General features: G+C 44.9%; 1 protein-coding gene across 1 annotated transcript in view; it reads right to left on the reverse strand.

Annotated features, from left to right (window-relative positions):
- Kcnj1 (potassium inwardly rectifying channel subfamily J member 1) overlaps positions 1-8,725 on the reverse strand; it is a 31,654-nt gene extending 22,929 nt beyond the window's left edge. The window contains exon 1 of the mRNA XM_070038320.1: positions 8,535-8,725. The gene's annotated coding sequence lies outside the window, so the exon portion shown is untranslated. The remainder of the gene's footprint in view (positions 1-8,534) is intronic.
- Between the last annotated feature and the right edge of the window lie 6,231 nt (positions 8,726-14,956).

Genomic DNA, 14,956 nt, shown 5'->3' on the forward strand with positions numbered 1-14,956 from the left:
AAGGCTAATGTTCTAGCCCTTGAGCCATAGCTCCACTTCTGGCTTTTTTTTTCCTGGTTCATTGGCAATATCTTCCAATCTCAGCTTCCCAGGTAGCTAGGATTACAGGCATGAGCCATAAGCACCCAGCCAGATGAGCAAATTCTAACATCGGCCATGGAGATGGGTAAAGCAAGGAGGCCTAGGAGAAAGGCTGGCAATTTTCTCTCTTCCTTTCCTTCTTTCTTTATTTGCTTTCCCTGTCTTTGCTGGTTCCTTCCTTCTTTTCCTCCTGTCTATAAATATTCATTGGAAGACTGTTGTGTGTTAGGAATTGCTAAGGGATGGGGACACAGCACTCTTAAGGCTGATATTCAGGGAGGCAGTGAGGAATTTGGACACATCATTAAAAGGAAGTTAATAAATACAGTGATGATCAATTGTGATAAAGACAGGAAGAAAGTGACTTAGACTGGAAGTGACTTTTAGACTGGAAGTGACCTCAGTGAGGACTGATCAGTGGATGGGTGGCAGGTGCTGATGATGGGATAATAACCAAGTCAAGATGAGCTGAGAAAGGCCTTTGCACTCCACCCCTCACTGTGCCTGCTTCCTGCCAGGGTGCTGCTCAGACACCTGTAGCATGTCACGCACACACATTGGTAAGCTCTGGAAGGAGGCCTCCTCTAGCCTAGAGTGGGCACGATCAAGTCTCCGTTTCCTCCTCTGTCAAATGGCAGCAATGGTCCTCTCAGGACCATTGTACAGATTTGGGAGGAGTAAAGCCATATTTGGGCCCTTTGGGAAAGTGAGTGACTTGGATTCCTAGCAAGGAAAGCTCACTTAGACAGAAAGAACCTAGGATTTATGAGTGAAAGAACAAAGTTTTTAATGAAGACATTTTCCCCCCAATCCTGGGGGTTGAACTTGAGGCCTGGGACTTTCCTGCCCTAGCTGGCTTTGAACCATGATCCTCAGATCTCAGCCTCCTGAGTAGCTAGGATTACAGGCGTGAGCCACCAGTGCCTCTGCTTGGCTTCCAATGAAAACTCTTCCCTATGCTGCAATCTAAAATAGAAGCAATAGCAGCCCGTTTGGCTTAAGCGCCTGACACTGTCTAGGTTTCATAGTGTGAAATAGATTCATAAATTAATATAAAAACAAACACTTTTTGGTTGGTCCTGGGGCTTGAACTCTGGGCCTGGGCTCCATCCTTGGGCTTTTTTGCTCAAGGCTAGTGCTCTACCACTTTGAGCCACAGCACCACTTCTGGTTTTCTGGTGGTTAATTGGAAATAAGAATTTCATGGACTTTCCTGCCCCGGCTTACTTTGAACTGAGTAGCTAGAATGATAGGTGTGAACTACTGGCAGCCAGCTCACAGTTTTTTAAGTGTAGCAGTCACTTGAAGGATAAAATAAGCTAGGAAACTCAGGAACTCCCTTTGCCATTACTGAAGCAGAGATTCCAACAGGGTCTCTCTGAAGAAAAGTTACCAAATAGGCCAGTTGAAAATCAGTCTTCCACCACCAGCTGGACCAAGGGACTGGAAACATGAGAGTCCAGAAGCAAGGTGACCCCAAGGGACAGACAAAATACAAGGAGGACAGAAAGAAGAAAACTCTGTCCAGAGATGCGAAGTGAAACCCAGAATGGCTTCAGAACCCAGGCATGACAGAGACAGAAGAAAGCTCAATAGGGGCCCGCAGAGCTAGCTTTCCAGCTGTGAGCTGTGTGACCAGGTCTCAGGACACTAAGAAAAGCAAATTCTACCCTGTGTCATGGAAGGGATTGTTATCTTAACTCTGGGCAGGAAATGCCAACAGCATAGACAGAACTAGCATCTCTCTGAGGGTGCCTTGCTTCCTCTTTGTCCTGATCCCAGGCAGAACCAAAAAGGATTTCATGCCATTTGATGAGGAATTTTGATCTTTGTGGGGTGTGTGTGTGTGTGTGTGTGTGTGTGTGTGTGTGTGTGTGTGTGTGTGCACATCAGTACTGAGGCTTGAACTCAGGGCATGCTTTGCTCAAAGCTGGTACCGTACCACTTAAGCCACACCTCCACTTCTGGCTTTTTTTTTTTTAATGGTTACCTGGAGAGAAGAGTCTCACAGACTTTGCTGCCCTAGCTGGCTTTAAACAGCAATCCTCAAATCTCAGCCTTCCGAGTTAGCTAGGATTACGGCGTGAGCCAACCAGTGCCTAGTTGAGTTTTGATCTTTTTGAAAGCTAGTGTTATGATCACCAGTGGGGACCCTGGACAGGGGCAGGGCCTGAGCTCACCGACAGCCAGTGATCACAAAGGAACTGATCTGTACACCATCATATGGTGCTCTGCCAAGCCAGTACTGTTCTATAGGATAGGAGTATTGGCTGCATTTTCTACTTACAGTATTTTGTTTTGTCTTATGAAGGTTGTAGCAGGTCATTGCCCCATCAAAAGTGAAGAAGCCCCTGTATGTGAGATGAACCTTTTCTGTAGCAGTTCACCTTTGCAACCACTACCATAAGCTATAAAGGGCCCAGAGGAAGGAACACACAAGTTAATAAGAAGGTGAATAAAATCCAGCTTTGGTGTATGTCTTTCTCCACCTCTCAGCCACCCATCCCTCTCTCAGCAGTGATGTGTACTGCTTGGACTGGCTGCACAAACCTTGATTCTCTGGCAGGATGGATTTAGACAAGCACAAGCAGTGTGAAGATCCTCAAGCTCTTAAGGGGTGCTTAGATCCATTCCTGGTGAGCATTCCAGATTGAGAAGGGGAGAGACCACTGTCTTTAATGGTCTCACCCCCCTGGGGAGACCCTGGAACTTGGACAGCCCAGTCAGTGACTGTCCAATGTGCTTTATTGGTTTTCTGGTGTGCAATGTGGCAGGTTGTACCTACCATCACACCTGTTCTCCCAATGTGACCGAAACTTCTGCAGAACAGAGTCTTCTTTATACTTTATACACAATTCATTGAAGTACAGTCTTTGAAGGAGTCCTCTACCATGATCCTATGACTGGGCCTGTGCCTTATCTCTGAGCCCGATTCACGGTCTCTGTGCTCCATGCATAATTCATCAGTGGTCCAATCCTCTGAAAGCATCCAGATTTTCTGGTGCCTGAATTGGGTTGGCTATGTCTCCGAACACGAAACTGGGATCACTCTAATCTCTCTGAACATCTCATCATTGGACTCCATCTCCACAGGGCCACATTTCATGGAGACTTTTCCCATGAGATGCTAACAACAGTTTATTTGCGGTTGCCAAGTTCTATAGGGCTCTTCAAGGACAAATAGCAGATCTGGAGAGAGCCAGAAAGCTCCCAAGAATTTCATCAAGGGCAATGAACCATGAGCTTTCCCTTAGGGGGAGTCACCTGAGAGCACGTTGGTTGTTCTAATTCGGCAAAAACCATATTAATCTGCTACTTTCAACTGTGTTTGTTGCATATTTAAATGGTCTCCCTGGGGATAAGGTAGCAGGCACCCTGATGTAGTCTGGTAAATACAATTCCTGATTCCAAGCCAAAAAATCATGGGTGTTTGTACAATTAAAGGAGGCCAGTGGCAGGTGGGGGGGGGGGTGGATAAATGAGGGAGGTTGGAAAATTCTAATGAAATGGAAAGTTCTTGCTTGTATTTCAGAGTATTCGAAGCAGGCTCTCAGGAGTATAAGTGGGTCCCATGCATCTAACTAGGATGTAAAATTTACAAGAATCCTCCCTGTAGAACACAGTGTGGGACAGATGCATGCTGGGATTGATTGTGTTGCATCCTGGGAAACTAACTTCAGAAAATAGCAAGGAGCATTTTATTTATTTATTTATTTACTTTTAAGTAAGGGAATCATTGATCTACAGCGTTACTGGAAGAAGTCAGACTACCAGTTTTCTTATGGAGGTCAAGCTATTGACCTCCTTTGGGCTTTAGTTTTGTTTTTTCTTTTGTACAATGGATGAACTAGACTCAAAGATTAAAGTTATTATTTCAGAACATTTTTAACAGGATGATGTTGTACTGGTTTTAAATTTGGCAGCTAGAGTCCTTACAAGAGTTTTTTTTTGAGCAGACTATATGTGGGGCAGAACTCAATCATTTTGAAGTTCCCTGTTATCTGCCTTATTCATGGCTTATACCTGTAATCCTAGCTACTCAGCTGAGAGCTGAGGATCACAGTCCTAAGCCAGCCCAGTCAAGAAGGTACATGAGAACCTTAGCTCCAACTAAACACCAAAGAAGCCAAAAGTAGAGCTATGACACAAGTGTTAAGTGTACTAGCCTTGAGAAGAAGAAAAAAAGCTCAGGGACAGTGCATAGGTCCTGAGTTCAAGCCCCAGGACTGGCACCAAAAAATAAAAAAAGCCACCAATCATTACATTGCTCTTCTTCCTGTTTTCTGGAAGATTCTAAGCATCCTTCATAATAATCTCAGCAAGGAGGCTTGGGACATTCCTAGCTAGGACAGGGATGCCTTCCTGCCCTTAAAGCAACTGTGACTTTAAGGTTACCTTTAGCGTATTGCTGACTTCTCTAAGTGTCTCCCATTTGTCTCCCCTATCATTTTTCTTTCAAAATTTCATCTTCATATTTTTCCAATTTCCACATATCTGGCTCTTTTTTTTTAAACTTCTGAAGCACATAATCCAACTAGCTGCTCTTTACTATTTCAGAAAAGAGTTAATATGGTTTATGAACCCTGTATTCAAAGACACAGAGAAGACTGGAATAATCTAAGTTCCTTTCCTTTAACCATGTTGACTTTAGCCAGTCTGTCCAGTTGGGAATGCTCTTATTTACAATCCAGATTAGGGCCTTGAAATGAAGGTAGATGATTTCTTTCTCATCCTTTATCAACCTGGCCATCACTTTCCCCCTCTGAAAATGCCCAGCTGATGTCAGGAGATGAGAGGGCAGTAAGTGTCCAAAGGAAGAGTTAAAAACTAGTCAACCTCTCCCAGTATCCTTAGCTAGCTATTGGGCAAATCCTGATTTAATCTAATAAGATTTAAGCTAATGATTTATTCAGTGGTGACTTGAGCGAGTGACACAATACATCTTCTGGCACATTCTTCTTCCTGGGTTTTACAAAAGCTAAACTGATATCACTGTAGATCCCTGTAGACACTGTAGGACTTTAAGGGTCAGTTCAGCTCTAGAGATTAAGACACAGGGATGTTTCACCATAATAAGCCAGGGTTGAACCCAACAGCACTGATTTTTTTTTTGCAGACACACAGACCTGTGGGACCTCACTGCATAGTTTCAAGGCTGTTTACCAGGGTCAGGCAGACTCAGTGCTGAATGCCAGCTCTGTCATGTACCACTACCTGTGTCACTTGGTCTAGCACTTCTCAAACAGGGCAACCTGAAGGGATGTCATATGTACTAAGATGGTGCTGTCTTTGGCTCCTGAGGTCAGGAAGGGCTTGAGACATAAGCTTCTAGCTGCAGCAGCCTCATCCCCACGGGCCTCATAAACACCACCAGGCTCTATGCAACCAGGCAAGGAAAACTGTGGCGACACTGGCTCAAGTTCCCTTTACTTCCCTGCTGAAAGAGAGTGAGATGAGGGATGATCCCTGGGAAAGACTTAGCCCAGGGGCTGCCTTGGCTCAGCCTGGGTGCATTTGGGCAATGAGTGAAGGTGTAATAAAAGCCTCTCACTGGGGTTGGAGGTGTGGCTTAGGTGGTAGAGAGCCAGCCAATGAGCAAAAACATCATGTATGGAGTTCAAGTCATCATCTCAAAAAAAAAACAAAAAACAAAATACCTCTTACTCCCGACATGGTCTCAACCTTACTCTGACACAGTAAGTCTGATTTGTATACTACAAGGGGCTATGCACTGGTTAGCAGAGACTCACAAATGAGATGGCTGTAGATTCAAAGCAATTCCTCATTTAAGGCCTGGACACCTGACGGGGTGCTGGGGGTGGGGGTGGGGTGGCAGAGGGAAGACACACAAACTGTGATTTCTCATTAGGCTCAAGTATCTTCTCCCCAGATTTTTTTGGGGGGTCCAGTCGTGGGCCTGAACTCTGGGTCTGGGCGCTGTCCCTCAGCTCTTCAGCTCAAGGCTAGTGCTCTACCACTTGAGCCACAGCGTCACTTCTGGCTTTTTGCTTATGTGGTGCTGAGGAATCAAACCCAGGGCCTCAAGCATGCAAGGCAAGCGCTCTACCACTGAGCCACCTTCCCAGCCCAATCTTCTCCCCAGATTTATGTGCCTATCAATGATACACAAAAAGAAGAGAAAGTGTAGGAAATGTGTTTCCTGCTCCACATCACCATACATACACTTCCAGGATCCACTAGCTCCTCCCTCCAAGTCTGAGCCCCTGAAATGGAGGTAGCAGTGCTAAGTATAAAGAAAACCCTCTCTGCCATTTGAAGTGTTCTCACTGAGTGGACTTTGGGGACATTGCCACATCTCAGGCTCTCCTTCATCCTCAGCTGCCCCCTCAGAGCCAACCAGACACTAGCTCTTGAGTTCTAGGCATTTTAGTCATCTCTTACCTGGTGTCTGTAGCATTGCTCTGACCCCCACCTTATGATCCACAGATGAGGCAACTTTTCTACAATGTGGCTGTTATCCTGTCTCCTCACTGCCTTCCAGATACTTCCAGGATCCTCAGTTTCATCACTTACTCCCTGTGACATCAGTTGACTCGTGTCTCCTGACCCCACCTCACCTGCACCCACCTCCCTGGTTATATATGCCTCCATATACATGCTTTTTCTCATGCCTTTACTTGTTCTGGAATGTTCTTTCTCTTGCACCCATCAGCCACCATCCTGCCTATCCAGAGCTTTTAAGATCATGCTTCATGTATCCTTCCATAAGCAAAGCACAGCACACGGTCCTATGCATTCAGTACTTCTACCATAACTAAACTGTCAGGCAGCAATCCCAAAGCATCATGGTATTTCTTCCATGGACATCCACTCTGGGCTGCAAGTCTCTCCAGCAAAGCACAGGTTCTAATTTACAAGCTTTCACCAGGCCATGCTTTGATATCCCAGAGCCTCACATGACACATTGTAAGTTTACTTATTATAAACTCGTGGAAAAGTATTATATGTGAACAGAAGCAAAATAATCGTCACCAGTACATCTTTCATTGTAGAGCAAAGAAGAGTTCAGTGTGAGTCAAACACAGGACCAAACTGAGGAGGCAGAAGTAATTTCAGAGAGAGTTTCGTGAGAAAGAATTAGGAAGCTTTCACTCTTTGAAGTGCCACAGGGCATAAAGAAGGAAAAAAAGCAAAACATGTGAGTCACAACTAAATCCTTGGAAAACCACTGAGCTATGAAAAGGTCCAGGGTAGATCTGTAACCCAACCCAGAAAAATACCTTTCAAAGGAGAGAGAAGGGATATGCATGGAGGATTTTGAATCTGCTTTAGGGAGCAAGTTATGCTTCACTTGTCATTATAAACGTTTTATATTAATTTTTTAACGTCAGAACAAACCAAAAAATAACAAACCAGCAACAGCATCAAAGATTCAAGACTCTTTCATAGGCAACCCATAGACTGTCTTTTGCAAGTTCAGTCTTGTACCTAAATGGACTTGGTCACTTCCTATGCAGAAGGAAATCCATCTTCACCATTTGAATAGCAAAGAAGAAGAAGAAGAAAAAAAAACTTGGCATAGCTCATACTTTCCCAGATAACCCTACCTGTTTTGCCTTTTCAAAGCTGACATTGACCCAGCGGGGATAAATTTACACTAAACAATGACGAGGAAGATGGTACAAGCTGTGCTCATGGCTGAAGAGCACTAAGACTTTTAATAATAAGGGATCTGATGAGCCGTGTCTTTCACAGCTTCTACACACCGTTACTAAGGTTCATTCTGGTCTTGATACCCAATTCAAGTGTGGGGGAGACCCCATTTTCCCTATGTATTCCCAATTGCCAAAAGCCAGCCTTCTTTGGAGCAACTAAGTACAGACTCTATAAGATACCAATATTTTGGACAAGGAACTTCCCCTGCCTGCCAGGGCATAAACAGCTGGATTCATGGTCAGAGCCTTTGTCTCAGCAGTCTTTAGAGAAGTCAGCAATATCTTTAGGAAGATCCAAATGGCACAAGATTCCATAAAGTAGCTTGTCAGAAAATGTGCAGAGGTACTAAGGTGGAGATGAACAACAACAGAAAGTCATACTAACTTGCCTTTTCCAGGTAGGCTTTTGCTATGCTGTACCTTGCTAGTGTCTTTATAGGGAAGGCCCTAGAGGGGTCTTGGAGGAATGGAGAAGATCCTTCACACAGAGTTGCTCTACGTACATCTCTGACCTAAGAAGACTGCAACAGATCTGAAATGCCTTCCAGCTTCAGGGCTGTGAAATGGTCCAGCAGGTGTAATCCTTCCTAGTAATCTAACCACTGGATCATGAGCATCCCAGGAGTGATTTAAAACCACACTTTTGTCCTTGGGGAGTGAATGGACAAGTCTGCCTAGATTTGTGGTGGGAGAAAAGAGGGTTAAGTTTCTATGAGAATTAACTCGACTCAACTTTTTTTTTTCTACAAAGAGACAACGAGACATTTCTCTTCTTACCTCCTGGATTGCCTGTGTAAATGGAGAGACAAAACCTCATTTGCTTGGTCCCCAAGAATGCAGCCAAATCCTTGATGAGAGCAAATCCTTGTACTTTGGATCCAATAGTTTAGGTGTCCATGGTGAAGGTACAAGGGGGAGGGAGACCCTGTTGGTTTTATGAGTCTGTGGGTCAGTTCAGACCGGCTGCCCCGACTCATCTGTATGCAACAGGTCTCAAAGAACATAGTTTACTTTATAACCAGATCCAAGAGTAGGCGTGGCAAATGGGCAAGATACACCAAAGGTGTTGAGCTGCCAAGACTAATTAAGAAAGATTGGTTTAAGGAACCACCTGATTTTGGGAATCCGAAGGCCAGTGTTCATAGGACCATGTCTAAGTCAAATGAATGCGCCTCCAAGGAGCTGGTTGCTCTAAGGTGGGGAGTCGGGGGACTTTAAGAAGCCCATCTAGTGTGTCCCCTGCTCTCCTACCTAATAACTTACTCAGCTATCCTAAAAGTCAGGCTGACCTGACCTTCCTTTGGCCCTTCCCTTGTCACTGTGCCTATAGGACAATGTAGAACTTTATAACACAGACTTTGCAGTCAACAGATGGGGCTGAGCACCTGCTCCAAGAAAGATAATGTAGTGGGAAGATGATATGGGTAATGTTCTTGCAATTGGGTAAACCAGATAGAAACTCAATGTATTCCGCCTCTGCAGTCATCTCCTGTGGTTCCTCCAGAGAGGGAGTTCTCATGTTATATCTCTGAGTTGTTTCCTTCCCAGATTCCTCCAGGTCAGGCTGCTTTCTGTGAACACTCACATGGCTCCCCTGTGGGAAGTATCAGAATAGTCTCCACAATGAGCTGTCCTGTGCACATGACAGCCACCTGTAGCCACAGACAGTTTTCACTGTCTGATGGTATGAGATACCAGCCTTTATTTGGAAGTAGACATTACTGCCAGATGCACCAGTGGCTTCTACTCATAATCTGAGCTCCTCAGGAAGCTGAGATCTGAGCGTTGAGATTCAAAGCCAGACCTTGAGACTCTTATCTCTAATTGACCAATGGGAAGTCAGAAATAGAGCTTTGGCTCAAGTGGTAGGGCACCAGCCTTGAGCAAAATAAAAGCTAAGGGACAGTGTCCAGTTCCTGAGTTCAAGCCCCATACCAGCAGCAAAAAAAGAAAAAAGAGAAGGAAGCGGAAGGAGGAGGAGGAGGGGGAAGAGAAAGAAGAGGAGGAGGAGCTTATTAGAAGAAGTTATTAGAGTTCAGAAAAAAAATGCCCAAGTAGAACCATAGCTCAGAGACCATGTACTAGTGATTGACACCACTGCCTTCCACAGGAGACCTGATACATCCAATATTCACAGAATAAAGTAGACATCAGTGCAAAATTACATGGGAGAAGGAAATTCCTGTTTCTGATACATGTGTAACTCCAGTCAGATAGATGGTAGAGAGAAGGAAAAAGAGTTGAGCCAGTAACTGAGGTTTTGTAAATTGAGGCTTCATCAGCAATGCAAGAGTTTTAGGCTGTGACTGAGTCACGAGGTCCAAGCCCTCGGGATGGCACTGGGACCCTTACAAAAAGTGTTGGATGAAATGGATTCTCTCTCCTCTGTAGTGGAAGCACAAGGTGCATCTCCTTTTGCCTTTCTGCCTTCCACCATGGGAAGAGACAGCATTGAAAGGCAAATGTTTGAAATAGAATACAAGCTACCCTTCCCTCCCTGAGATGTGGAACTAGGAGAAATACATTTTAACTGCTCACAAATCACCTTGTCTTGTGTATTTTGTTACAGCAGCACAAGCAGACAGGTGTTAAATAAAACCTGTTGCATGGCAGCATTTCCCATGTGATGTTTGATCATAAAAGACCTTTACCAAGTAATAACAGTACCATGGAGAAGAGTGGGAAGGTCAACAGGATGAGAGAATCAAAGCTAATGCTAACTGTAACCTTTCCCTCCATCCAATATCTCCTTATGGACACTCCAGTCCCCAGCGGTTGCTTTCCTGTCCCTAGGTTTGTTTTTTCCACAAAACCAAACCTCCTTTCTCAACCTCCCACTGTGTGGCTCTCTACCTACCTCTCCTTATCTTCCAACCCCATCCACTGGGATATTCTCAACCCCACACTCACCTTACCCAACTCCAAGCCGACCACTTCTCCAGAAGTATGGGTATGAAGGCTGCAAACCGCCAAATCTAAGGCCCTTACTGATGCGCTGAAATGAATGGACACCCAAGGACCCTGCATGGTCACATGGATTCCTTCTTCAGCCTCCACACTGCAGCCTGGGATACTTCTCTATCCTGTACTCCTTTTCTCCTACATTCAGGGTCACCTGGAATCATAGCCTGATGGATACTTCTGGCTTCCTGCCAATTTCTTCTCACCTGGACATCTCTTCTAGTAAAATCTGTACCCTTTTCTTTGATTATATGCCCTGTCTCTTGCAGAATCATATTGGGATGTTCAGACAAGATGGGGATGGTCACTAAATTTGGTAGGAGAGATGTGGAGATCGAATGGAGGGTTTATCCATCCCATGTCCGGAGTAGTGATCCCAGGAGCTGGTGCTCTGCTTCCCCACCAATATGATGCTGGGTCTACCTTTTCACCCTCCAGCTATCCCGCCCTGGGCTGTGGTAGGGCAAACACACATACCAACACGTACTTCTCAGAGGTAAACAGTACTTCTCAGAGACAGTGCAGAATAAACCCCAAATGAGGAAAATAAATGTTTTCTTAACAGCTTTATCCAATGGCAAGGTAGGGGCCTCTTACACAATGACACCAGAAAGTCTTATTGTTGTGCCAACCAGGCAGTGACCTTTCCTTTGTCCCCCACCTCTTGCTCTCTACCTTCAAACCTAGGCTTTTCCATACCTCCCGGGAATGAGAAAGAGGCCCTTTGCTAAGCAACAGGAAGCGCAGAGCTGATGCATTTTTTCTGTTCTATAGATCTTAGTGTTTAAGGAGCAAGTAAAGACTTTTGACCTGACATGTTGTTATACTTCCGTGAAACTAATAGGACTCTTTTTTCCCATATCTCTTGTAGAGAAAATCTGCTCCTACTCTGACATCTGTCTGTAGCTCTATCATCTGTAAAGGGAGGGAGGGAGAGAGAGAGAGAGAGAGAGAGAGAGAGAGAGAGAGAGAGAGAGAGAGAGAGAGAGAGAGAGAGAGAGAGAGAGAGAGAGAGAACACAATAGTAAGAGCACCTAGGTCCTCAAGGCACAGCAGGTAGTTGCAGAGTGTGGAAATCTCCCCCTCCCTCTCTCTCTCTCTCTCTCTCACACACACACACACACTTACACACACACAGAGTCTAACCACATTGACTTTGTTGACATAAAGCATCAGCCTCAATGAGGATCAAAGTCCAAGGAGTGATTTCCTTAAAGAAATTTGGTAGGTGCTGGTGGCTCACTCCTGTAATCCTAGCTCCTCAGGAGGCTGAGATCTGAGGATATCACAATTCATTTGAAGACAGCTGGAGCAGACAAATCTGAGACTCTTGATCAGCAAAAAGTGGCAAGTGGAGGTATGGCTCAAGTGGCAGTCAAGTGAGAACACAGATCCTGAGTGCAGAATCCAGCACTACAGCACATGGGTGTACACACGCATGCACACACACACACACAGATACACACACAGAGGTAATTTGGAACATAATAAAAAGATTGCCCTAGTCAGATCCTGTTTAACAAGAGCCATTTTGAAAAACCAAAAGCCTTTAGAGGTGCCTGTCTGGTTTGGGGAAAAAACAGACATTCCTAGTCATACAACAGAGAAGAGTATATGACAGAATCCAGAGAGCAAGTCCCCTGGAGCAGGTGAGGGAGCAGACCCTGGAAAGCCGCCGGCAGGGATTAGCAAAGCAGAATGAAATTCTGGGTCTGGGGAGAGGGGAGGAGCCTAGTAAACAACTTAGAGAAGAGCAGCCAATCAGGTCAGAGTTCTTCCTGCTGTGGCAGTGGAAGGGGGAGGAGCTCACACGGAGGAGGGAGCCAGTCTGAGCTAGGCCTCTGCACACCGCCTCATGGTTCATGGGGGCAACCTTGGGCCTATGGCAAGAGGGGTTAAAAAGAAGTCTCCCTTCCCGGCACATTTTTGGCACCTGATGAAGCTGAGGTTCCAATTCAGGCCTGCCACTGATGAGGAAGCCTGTCCCAGCCACTACCTCCCGGAGATGCTTGTCTGCAAGCTAGACAAAATGTTCCCCATGTTCTGAAAGGCTTGGATCTTTGCCCTGCGTGTGTTGTAGTTCATTACAAAGCGATTTTAACCAAAGACTCATATACATATTGGGAGGAGGGGGGTGCGGAAACAAAAGAATCTTAAGATAGCTAGGAGCTGGAGGCTCACACCTGTAATCCTAGCTACTCAGGAGGCTGAGATCTGAGGATTGTGGTTCAAAGTCAGCCAGGGAAGAACATTCCATGAGACGCTTGTCTCCAATAAACAACTCAGAAACAGCCAGAAGTGGCACTGTGGCTCAAATGACAGAGCATTAGCCTTGAACAAAAGAAATTCAGCACTCAGGCCCTGAGTTCAATCTTCAGGATTGGCCAAAAAAAAAAAAAAAGACTCTTAAGATAAAAATACAGTAAATTTAATGAGTGATTAGTTTTGTTTGTGTACAGAAATAGGAGTAAAGAACCCAAAGGTAAAAATCCACAGAGAAAGACTCAGAAAAAGACAATGTCAGTCAGGAGATTTTAACAAAATTTAGGAAGCGGGAAACAAATGAAGACTTCAGAGTTGCAAGCCCTGAACCCTAGCCTGTGAAGAAAGTCCACACAGGGTGAGCTTCCAGAATCTGGGGACAGGAAGACTCCAGGCACCTCTGACATCAAAGCTGATGTGGCTGACAAAAATAACCAAAGCAAAAGAAAGCTCAGTAGTAGAGTCTAGGCAAGGACGTGGCAAGGGTTGCAAAACAAAATAAATAGAAATTGAAAAACTAATTAATTAATTAACACAGTCTTCTTGCCCACCCCCTCCTTTTAAGATATTGGTGTTGGAACTCAGGATCTCACAATTGCTCTGCTGGTGCTTTACCACTTCAACCACACCTCCAGCCCAGCTTTTTGCTGAGATGAAGTCTAGAGGACTTGTCTGCTCAGGCTGGCCCAGAATCACTATCCTCTGACGCCCAGTGTCTTGGGTTGATATGTTGTAGGTTTGAGCCATTGGTCTGTTTTTTAATCTTTGAAGAACTTTCAGGAAATGCTAGTATTAGGAGAAGGTCTCTGTGTCATTCCATTGGAGCCTCTGGCCTCCCTCAGACCACAACTCTCAGGGCCACAGAAGTCGGCCATCCTTCTTGCAGGGGAAAATGGTGCCATAACGGTGAGAGACCAGGAGGTGTTTTCACCCATCATGCACTGGTGGGGAGATGGAAAAGTGGAGGCGTCCTCCATTCAACAATAGTCAACATCACCTGTTGAAGTGCCACTCATTTGGAAAAAAAACCCACCCCACAGCCTTCCTAAAGGTTTGTCTGAGGGCCAGGCCTTTTTCAGAAATTCAACACTAAGGGACGGGAAGGGGAAACAAAGGAGGAGGCTACAATGCTTGATAAGAAATGTACTCATTATCTTGCCCATGTAATTGTAACCCCTCTGTATAGTATTTTCACAATAAAAAAATAAAAATTAAAAGAAATTCAGCACTATAAAGTGAATGCTCTGTTTCTGGACCAGCAAGTTGGGATGTGGGTTTTATTTTCCTGGTAGATGATATCTCCCTCTCATTAATGCTGTCTTTGAGAAAGCAGGTCTTGTTTGTTGATGTGAGAAGCATCTGTAAAAGCCCACATGTGTTTTATAGTCAGATAGGAACAGAAACAGAAAGCAGTATCAAGTGGCAGACTTCAGTCTTTTGAGTTGGCTTAGTTATTTATTTTGCTTTATGTTATTTTGGGGATAAAATCTCATCTTTGTGCTCAGACCAGCCTGGATTACAGATTATCCTAATTATACTTATCCCACAGCTGAGATGGAAAGTACTTTTTTTTAAAAAAAATTGATTAAGAACGAGTCTCAGGAACTGTTTTTTACCAGGACTGGCCTCAAACCTCCATCCTCTGGATCTCAGCCTCCCAAGTAGTTAGGATTACAGCCATGAGCCACCAGCACACCAGCACCCAGTGTGGTGATAAGTTATGGTGATAAAGTATCACCACAATCTCACCCATTTTGCAAGGCAAGAACCTTGAGAAGTTATTTAAATGCAGTGAGACTGGGTTGAAATATTAACTTCACCTTACTCCATAGCTACCATCTGTAGTTATGGTCACTGTCCTCCAGGTGGTCCACCCCCACAAGTGTCCTGATTTGATTTAGAGATATCAGTGTTGGAGAGTCTACCACCATAGAAACACATCACCTCTTCCCCCCAAACCCAGGTTTACAGCTCCT

The sequence above is a fragment of the Dipodomys merriami genome, unplaced genomic scaffold (genome assembly GCF_024711535.1).
Source record: "Dipodomys merriami isolate MVZ:Mamm:240054 unplaced genomic scaffold, mDipMer1.0.p SCAF_29, whole genome shotgun sequence".
In the NCBI taxonomy this organism is placed as follows: domain Eukaryota; kingdom Metazoa; phylum Chordata; class Mammalia; order Rodentia; family Heteromyidae; genus Dipodomys; species Dipodomys merriami.